Source organism: Arachis ipaensis, chromosome B7 (assembly GCF_059453495.1).
Source record: "Arachis ipaensis isolate K30076 ecotype BB chromosome B7, ASM5945349v1, whole genome shotgun sequence".
NCBI classification, from domain to species: domain Eukaryota; kingdom Viridiplantae; phylum Streptophyta; class Magnoliopsida; order Fabales; family Fabaceae; genus Arachis; species Arachis ipaensis.
Window position 1 is genome coordinate 41721152 of NC_142442.1, and position 9886 is coordinate 41731037.

At 39.2% G+C, this 9886-nt stretch overlaps 1 pseudogene; it reads left to right on the forward strand.

Annotated features, from left to right (window-relative positions):
- Nucleotides 1-969: 969 nt before the first annotated feature.
- On the forward strand, nt 970-1710 carry LOC148550949 (uncharacterized; annotated as a pseudogene).
- Nucleotides 1711-9886: the final 8176 nt, after the last annotated feature.

The window sequence follows — 9886 nt, forward strand, 5'->3', positions numbered from 1 at the left end:
ATTTATTTGGCAATTATATATTATTTTTCCAAGAGTTGCTTGCATGTTCAATTTAATACTTTCTATACCCTAATTCTCATGCATGCTATGTGTTTGTGAAAAAGCCCATATGGCATTATGCACTTTTCTACGTTACTCTACTATTCAATGCTTGCCTTTCACAAATCCCTTTACTATTGAATTAATTGAAAATTAATTGTCAATACAAACGTGATGGTTTGTTACGAGTGATGCTTGATCTATGCTACTCATGCCTTTGCCAGCATGCCAATAAACACCTTGCATTCACTTGTCATCATATGCACTAACTATTTTCCATTGATGACTTTTCACATGCAGTCATGACCATGTGTTAACATCATTTACCTTTTACTGTGCATTCATAACCACCCTTTTCCGTTCTCTTCCTTGCTCTATCTCTTTGAATTTAATTTACTTTCTCTTTCCTTTTTCAGGATGGCCACCAAGAAAGGCAAAGAGAAAGCTACTCCCAAACCACAAGCAAGAAGAGGGACAAAGAGAGCATTAGTGGCAGAACCCTCTTCCACTGCAGTAAAGCCCTCAACAAAGAAAATTAAGAGGATCATAAAGGTTGATGATAAGGAAAAAGCCTTCCCAGCAAAGAACACTACGCGATTTCCCAATCGCTACTGTGAGCAGATGTTCCCCATCCTGGCAGCAAGGAGTTACAAAAATGAATACCTTCTTCTCCTCCCAAACCATATTGCCACATTTGTTGAGCCGCAAATTACACAAAGACAATGGGATTTCCTACAGAGACAGCCGAGGCAGGTCAATCTTTCTTGGGTAGTCGAGTTCTACTCCAACTTCCACCTGCCAACCCTGCGGTCTGTCTTTGTACGTCAGAAGCAAGTCCCTATTACAGAAGAGGCCATTCAAAAAGCTCTAGGTCTTCCCCCTGTTCCAGAAGGATTGGACACCTTTCAAGAAGCTGCACTAAAGCGCCAGATGTACCAATTTGACTGAGACGCCGTTCTCAGAGTTATCGCACTACCTGGCAGCAGATGGATCTACGGATACCATCGTACCCGCCCTAAGGGAATATCGACTTCAGCACTTACCTTGGAGGCTCGCATATGGGCACAGATCATGTCCCATTACATCTTTCCGAGCACTCACGAGTCCTCCTTCACTGTGGACATGGCCATTCTACTATGGTGCATCCTTACAGACCAACCTCTGAATCTACCAAGACATATCCGGAATGCCATGGGACACGTACAAATTGCGGGCAACTTACCTTTTTCTGCCCTGGTCTCAGATCTTGTCTCAGCAGCCGGAGTCTCCTACAGAGCTGGGGACACCAAAGCCATGCTTCCATGGGATGATCAATACGTCCCTAATGGGAAATATATCAGACCTCCAGCAGCCACTACTAGCCAGCCTACTGAACCAGTTGAAGATATTCCTTCTTCAACACCACAAGCACCTACAACAACCCAACTGCTCCATCAGATACTTGAAAGGCTAGATCGGCAAGAATCGAAAGTGAAGCTAAGGGAGCGCCGAAATGAGCGCCGATTCAAACACCTCAAGGAGCTACTTAAGGGAAAATTCAAGGACTCAGACACCCCGGACTCCACTTCTTTTACCAGCACCGGGAGCCATGATGGTCCCGATTGTGGAGATACTGCTACCAGCCCACCCCTGTTCTTGACAGACGGCACCGAGGATGGTGCACAGCCTTAAGTGTGGGGAGGTCGGTCAGTACCTGACTACTGAGAACATTAAGAAGATTCGTGCAAAGATTCTAACTACTCAGAGTCGACAGAAGAGCTACGCGGACCAGAGAAGAAAACTGTTAGAGTTTGAAGTGGGAGAACATGTATTTCTTCGGGTGACATCGACAACTGGGATTGGAAGAGCAATCAAGACCAAGAAGTTGAATCCAAGTAGCTTTGCCACCTCATCTGTCTAACTTGCATGACGTATTCCACATGTCACAACTCCTCAAGTACACATCGGATGCGGCTCATGTGTTGGAGCCCGAGTCGGTTGAGTTGAGGGAAAACTTAACCTTCCAAGTGACGCCAGTGAGGATCGACGACACTAGTGTGAAGAAGCTGCGAGGAAAGGATATTTCATTGGTTAAAGTTGCTTGGGAGCGAGCAGGAGTAGAAGAGCATATGTAGGAATTGGAGTCTGAAATGCGAAAGGATTATCCCGAGCTTTTCTCAGGTAATTCAAATTTTGAGGGCAAAATTTCTTATTTGATGGGGAGAATGTAAGAACCGCAACTAATCAACCGGTTAATTAAGTAATTAATATTGTCCAAATTAGATTCCAAAAAGTTAGAGAGAGAATTTGAGGATTTAGAGGTGATTTTTGGACTCAGTGGGTTTTTCTGAGTCAGAAAATGTGCCTTTTGCGAAAAACAGTGACAAATCGCGAACCGGCAGTTGAACCGGTTGAACCAGTTCAAGTCTACCCAGTACTGCACGAGAAAAAGTGAAAACCGTCAAAAACCTTAGAAAAATATTAGAAATGAAAAATCGGGCATTAATTTTAAAGGTTTGGCCCGAAGTTGGGCCAAACGGGCTAAAAACGCTAACGGGTTGGACCGGGCCCAAGTTGGGCCCAAGCCCAACATATAAATGGCTCATTTAATGAACCCACTTCAACACAAACCCATAAACACAACAAAATACAGTTGAGGAAGAGAGGAAGAAGAAATAGGGGTGTTCGCGGTGCGGTTTGGATTGGTTTTGAGTCAAAAACTCATCCGATCCGAACCCTAATTTTACTTGCGGTGCGGTTTGGATTGGATGCTTTTAAAAAAAAACCGATCCGATCTGATCCAATTTCAAGCGGTTTGGATTAGATTGGATTTGCGGTTTATAAATTAAAAAAAATTAAATACATATAACAAGTCTCAACATCAAATTTTAAATAATCAATAATGACATAACAAGTCTCAATAATATCTTAAAAAGCCAACGATAACATAACGATAGAAATAAAATTATAGGTTACTTAAAATAAATAAATAAATAACATTTTGAACATAAAATATTAAATAAATAATAATAATAATACATGAATAATATAAAAATCTATAAAAAATTGAACATGTTATCAGTATAATTGTAAATATAATAATAAAATAATAATATTATAGCACATTGTACGGTTTGGATTGGATTGGATCGGTTATGAAAAGTAGATCCGAAATCCAATCCGATCCAGTGGTTTGTAAAAAATAGAATCCAATCAAATCCGAATTAGTGCGGTTTTAATCGGTTTTCGGTTTGAATTGGATTAGATGAGCGGTTTAATTTGGATCGGTTTGAATTTGAACACCCCTAAGAAGAAACCCCATGAGCACTATTCATTTCAATCTTCCGAAGCTCATATCTTGAGCTAGAGAGCTCCGATCGCCGTACCGTTTGCGGCTACGCATTTCTCGTGAAGAGCTCTACAAAACCCATACAAGAAACTGGAGAGGTAACCACGAAATTCTTTCTATTCTTCTCTCCAAAATTTTGGTTCTTAGGGTTTGTGATTAAGTGAGTTTTTGTGATTTTGGATGTTTAGGTTTGCTCTAAGCCTTGCTTAGCATTGGGTTTTGACATCCAAATCTGTTGGAAAAGGTAAGAGCCATTAAACCCTTGTAAATTTATGTTTAATTGGAACCCTAGGTTGATTTGAGGTGATTTGTATGCATATAGTTTGATTATTGTGGCTTTGGGAGCTATTGGAATTTATTTGTGCTTATTGGAGTGGAATTGAAAGCTTGGATTGTGGTTGGGAGCTTGTTTGTGCTAAATTGGAGTTTTGGTGCATATTGGGAGTCGGCCAAGGTATGATTTCGGTTTCCTCTATGTAGTGTATAATATTCATGGACACTTAGGCTAGTGACCTATAGGATAGGTTGGATTTATATGGTTGTTGATGATAGTTGGTTGAAGTTTTATGCTAAATTGATGTTGTTTCTTGGGAAATAATGATGTTGAGTTGAGATGTTTGATGATTTGAATGATTGTATGTGGTGGGATATTGATATAAGTGTGAATGAAATTGATGATGAGAATTGATAGGAATAAATTAATGGTTGGTAAATGTGTTGGTGGAACAATTGAGCTTAGTGTCACATATTTTGTGTTTGATGATTGAGAATGGTGCAATGTGATTTAAAAGGGTAGATTGTGATGGAAATGGAAGTTTGGTATTGATCTAGTTGGATGTGGCTTGTGAATTTGGTAAATTTGCTTACATGTGAAAATTGGGTAAAAATGGAATTTTGGTGAACTTTGTTCGATCATAACTTTTGTCTCGGTTTTCGAAATTGATTGAAATTTTTTTTAGAATTAAATGTCTTTGAAAACACTTTAAATCGATATAAAGTTTGTAAAAATTAGAATTTTGTAGAGGAAGTTATGATCATTCAAAGTTGGTGTTAAAAATCTGAAATTCCGCAAGGTTGCAGAATTTCATGATTTCTGATATGTGTGAGCGCACACCCTTGTGCGGACGCACACCCTGCGAAAATTTTGACCTGTGCGGACGCACACACCTGTGCACACGCACAGACAGGGAAATGCGTTCTGTTTGCAACGCTAGCACAGCTTGTGCGCGCACATATCTAAGGAAGAATTTCAACCTGTGCGGACGCACACGGTGGGAAGGCCAGTCTGTTGGGGGCACTAGAACAGGTTGTGCGAGTGAACAGATTCTGTAAGTTTTGCCACCTATGCATACGCATATACCCCTGTGCGTACGCACACATTTTAAAATCTCCTAGGCGTGCGCACGCATACACCCCTGTGCGGCCGCACACGTCCTGTTTCTCAAATTTTACTTATTTTTCAACTATTCTACCTTCCCAACAAGGTTGTAAGCTTCTATAACACCATTTTAAGACTTTTGGGTCTAATTTTGAGTATTAGAACATGGGATATAACCTAAGGGTTCTAGTAGATGATTTTATGATAAATTAAAAACGGAGGCCTAGGTTTCTGGCGAGTTGAGAATGGTTTGACGTTAGGTGAAAGATGATTGATATATGAGATGAGGAATGATGAACTGTTGATATTTGGAAACTGAGTTATGAATGGGCAGTGGTTGAGATGAGTCGCGGACTCTGAATGAGATGATGGATCCATGTATACTGGAAATGTTTTCTGAAAACCACTGAAATATTATTTTTATTGAGATTATGAGACGCTATGCGCCCGGCAGGGACGGCGGTTGGATCCCGCCTGTCGAGGGAGCGGCGGCGGTATAAGGGCGGTAGTTTGTCCCGCTTGCGTTGAGATGTGAGGTATGTGGCAAGAGTATCCCACCTGCATCCTTTCGGATCTATAGAGTGTGCAGGCGCCGGTACCTGGACAATGATCCGGGCACTATATCTCGGGAGTTCTCATATGAGAAAATCCGAGGGGCAACATCTCCATGGAGATGTGTCGGGTTGGCAGTTGAACCAACAATGTGATATCACAGTCAGTAGGGCAGGCATTCATCATATGCATTTCCTATCTGTTTGCATGCTTTGACTATTTGAAATGGTTTGCCTATTTGTATAACATGCCTATTTGCTATTTGAATTATTGCCTTATATGCTTCTACTTGTGTTTTACTTGCATTGTATATTACCTGTGTTTTCTACTGGGATTGAGGAGGTTCGGAAGGCGGTGGCGGGGATCGCATGGAGGATAGGTTGGTGAAGGCTGTGGGACAGCGGTGTTTGGTTAAAATAGTATTCCCATAAGATAGAGTACCCTGTTTAGTTTTGTTAAGGTTTCATATAATTATGCTTCTTTGTTTTAGAATGCTTTAAGTTGAATCTTGTGATGGATATGGAGCTAGGATTGCCTTTGGCATCCCGGGGTCTTATATCCTACATCACTGGACACTGTTACCATACTGAGAACCTCCTGTTCTCATACCATATTTCTATTGTATTTTTCAGATGCAGGTCGCAACCCACCTCGGTGAGTTGCTTTGGATGGTGACAGAAGCGGAGGATCTTGGATTCTTTTGGAGTCTTTTTGATTTATCTTGTTTATGCATCTCTCTTTTGTATTTTGTCTTTGCCTAGAGGCTTGTATTATGAGAGAAAACTTGTATAAGCTGTTTTTAAACTGTTAGGTTTTTGCATGGTTCTGTATACTTGTATGTGGCTAGCCGGCTTAAACTCCGCGAGCCGTGGCTAGTTTCCTATGATATTATATACTTATCCTTTGTTGTATCTTATTTGTTTCTTATGCTTTAAGTTAGTAGCTTCCTTAGTACGTTTTGCGCTTTTGAAATCCAAAATTTGAGCTATATCTTTCATCGGGCTTCTAGATTATACTATTCTTTCTATATGTATATTATGTATGAGCTTAGAACTGTCGTAATCTCTAGTTAACCTTCACTTTACAATGCGAGGTAAAGCTTAGGCTAATTAGGGTTTTACATTTAGTGGTATCAGAGCGGTTCGTCCTTGTAAGCCTGAGGGATGGACCAATTGTGCTTCTTTGCATACTATGTGTGTCTTTTCTTTGATGCTATTAGGTTATCTGTTTGATATTGCATATCATGCTTGTTTGTGAGTGCTTGTTTGGGATAATTGAAGCACTAGACTTTTGATATTGAGGCTGATCACCTTGATATCGATTGTTTCGTTTAGACAAGAACCCTACATGGCCACCCGTGGGCGAGGTCGAACACGTACCCGAGAAAGTAGGAATGAGCAACCAGCTGACAATCATGCCAAATTCATGGCGGCAATGGCAAATCTCACTAATACCATGGAAGCTAATGCTGCTGCAACTCTACAAGCTGTCCAGAGGTTAGGCCAACCGGCGGGGAATGGCAATGGGAATGGAGAAGGAAATGCCAATGATAATGCGCTTTTGAAATCCAAAATTTGAGCTATATCTTTCATTGGATTTCTAGATTATACTATTCTTTCTATATGTATATTATTTATGAGCTTAGAACTGTCATAATCTCTTGTTAACCTTCGCTTTACGACGCGAGGTAAAGCTTAGGCTAATTAGGGTGTTACAAGGATCCCCTCCTTTGTTCCTCATGGGCATATGAGAAGGTACCGCTTGGGTAAACGCAAGGGTTGTGGTTCGCCCCATGGTGCGCGAATTAGGATTTCGCACAACTTAATTGGCAAGTGCATCAGGTCATCCAAGTAGTATCTCAAGTGAGTGAAGGTCGATCCCACAAGGATTGTCGGACTGAGCAAGCAATGGTTGTCTGGTTGGACTTAGTCAGGCAAATCAGAAAAGGGTTGGTCAGTCAATTCGCATAAGATAGTAAATAAGAAAGTAAAGAAGGCAAATAAACAGTTTGGTGTGAAAGCAGTGTGAGAAAACAGTTAAGGTCTCGGAGATGTTTATTTTTCTGGATTAAAATATCTTACCAACTATCTTAACAATGAATGATTCATTCAATGGTAAACTGTAAATGTATAAACCTTAATCCCTTAGTGATTTATCCTCCTCTAACCTTCATTAACCACCACTCTCGTGGTCACTTAATTCCGATTAGAGGGTGAAGTTCAGAAAACTAGTTTAGCGCCACGAAAATCCTAATTACCCAACACTAACAGGATTATATGTCACATATTCAAATTAGTTCATGCAATTAGCGATTTAAGAAGAATTTTTTTCAAGCTGTAGTTTAGGCAAGATAACTCTCCCGAGAATCACAAGAACTCATGTAGAAAAGGGTCATACTCTCGTTCCTCCCAGTTCATAAGATTAAGAACGAAAATAATCCTTAGAATTGAATCAAACATTAATTAAAATAGAAGAATAATAGTTCTAATCCATGGAAATAAACAAAACTCCTAACCTTAACCAAGAGATTTAGTTGCTCGTGACTTACGGAGAATAAACAAAGTTCTTCCAAAGGTATGCCGTCTAATGATGCGTGATGCCCTTGAAAGGGTGCATCTTATTCCTTAAACATTAACCTAATATGAGAAGGAAATAAAATAAAATAATAAATTCTAAACCTAAAAGATATTGTTTGTAATTAAAAATTATAAAATGAAAATAAAATAAAACTAATGAGTGCTAAGTCTACTTGGAGGCCCACATCAGTGTGGATTCGAGCAACTGCTGGCGTTTAACGCCAGTTTGGACGTTAAACGCCCTAAGGGGAGTGCAACTCGTGCAAGCTGAGATCCCTTGCTGGCGCTAAATGGGGTGCTACAGCTTTCTTCTTTTTTGCTCCAAACTCCGCCAAATTGCTCCGAATTTCACCTGAAATCATAAAAAGACTAAAACAACTTAAATTAGCATCCAAACGGGATTTTTTCACTAAAAGCAAGCAAAACTAAATAAAATCTAACTAAAAACAACTAGAAAATGCTACTAAAAAGGTTATAAGATGCTCACGCATTACAACACCAAACTTAAATTGTTGTTTGTCCTCAAGCAACCAAAATAATATAGGACCAAGAAGAGAAGATGCTTAAGACTTTGAGTTGTCATTTAAGCTCAGGCCTAGTCACTGAATGGGGCTAGTGATGCTCTAATTCTGAATAACATCAGCATTTCACCATCCTTTGAAGCTCAGACATATTGGCACCCTTCAGAACTAGAACTCAGATGATATTATAGATTCTCTTCTTTAGGCTCTAATTGATTTTTGAACATAGATTTTTCTTTCTTTTCACTGGTGCTTTGCACCTTGAGCCTAGCCGTGACTCTAAATATTTTGTCTTCAAGCTTAAATTGAAACAAGAACACCACAAGTACTTAACTGGGGAACTCCTTGAATTCTGATTTTTCTTTCTATTTCTCCCAAACAGTGGTGATCAGATCAGTTTTGACCCTCATAACTATTAATGCTCAAAGCCTTGGACCTTTTTCTTTTGATTTTTCTTTTATTTCTTTTTTCTGTTTCTTTTGCTTCAAGAATAAATCTTCTTCTTATTTCAGAGAATCTATAATACTTCTCAAAGTTCCTGTTCTTCAAGCACCAAAATTCTCAACTCCAATATCAAATATGCACTGTTTAACCCATACATTTAGAAATAGAGATAATGCCACCACATCAAAGTAATCAGAACAATTCATAATATATAACTCAAATCTTATGCATTTTACTACTTTTTTTCTTTTAAATTTGTGTTTTTTAAGCTTAGTGAGCAATACATGAGGCATCTTTCAAAATAAATATAAAATAACAAAATAGAGAACTAAACTAGAAAACAAGGACATCCTACTAGTGATCATGCAAAAGCTAGAATAGAAAATAGGAAATAAGCTAAAAATACTGGAAAAATAGAAGATAAGATAAGGCAAGGTGTAATAAAATTCAACCACCTCAATCATGGTGGCTGCTGCTCCCTCCTCAAGATGTGCTCTTCCATGAAGATGATTCACCTCTTTTTGGTGCCGTTGATGATAATATAAACTGAGAACTCACTTTGCAACGCCAAACTTAAAAGTTTGCTTTTCCTTAAGCAAAGAAAACTGAAAACGAGAAGGGACATGAAGAGCACATGGATGAGTAAAATTAATACAAAAGAAGATAAGAATGATAGAAGGGAAAAATTAAAATTTAAAACTTTTTTTTCATTTAACGCCAGGAATGGGCATTAAATGCCCTAGGGGGAGCAAAAAGTAATGCTAGAACGCCCCCTTTTTGGTGTTAAATGCCCATACTCCCTTAGTGCTCTTTTGGCGTTAAATGCCAGGACCGCTTGCCTCCTCTCTGGTGTTAAACACCCAGCCTGGCATCTAGCGTCAGAACCTTCTTGCTCCAAAGCGTTCTGTTCTTCCTTATGAGTCCTCCTATCCTTGTTCTAAGCACTGTGCATGATCACAAACTAGATTAAACCTAGGAAAACTATGAAAATCAATGAAAAATCAAATGAAAATCTAACTGAAATTAAACTGAAATAAAATAGACATAA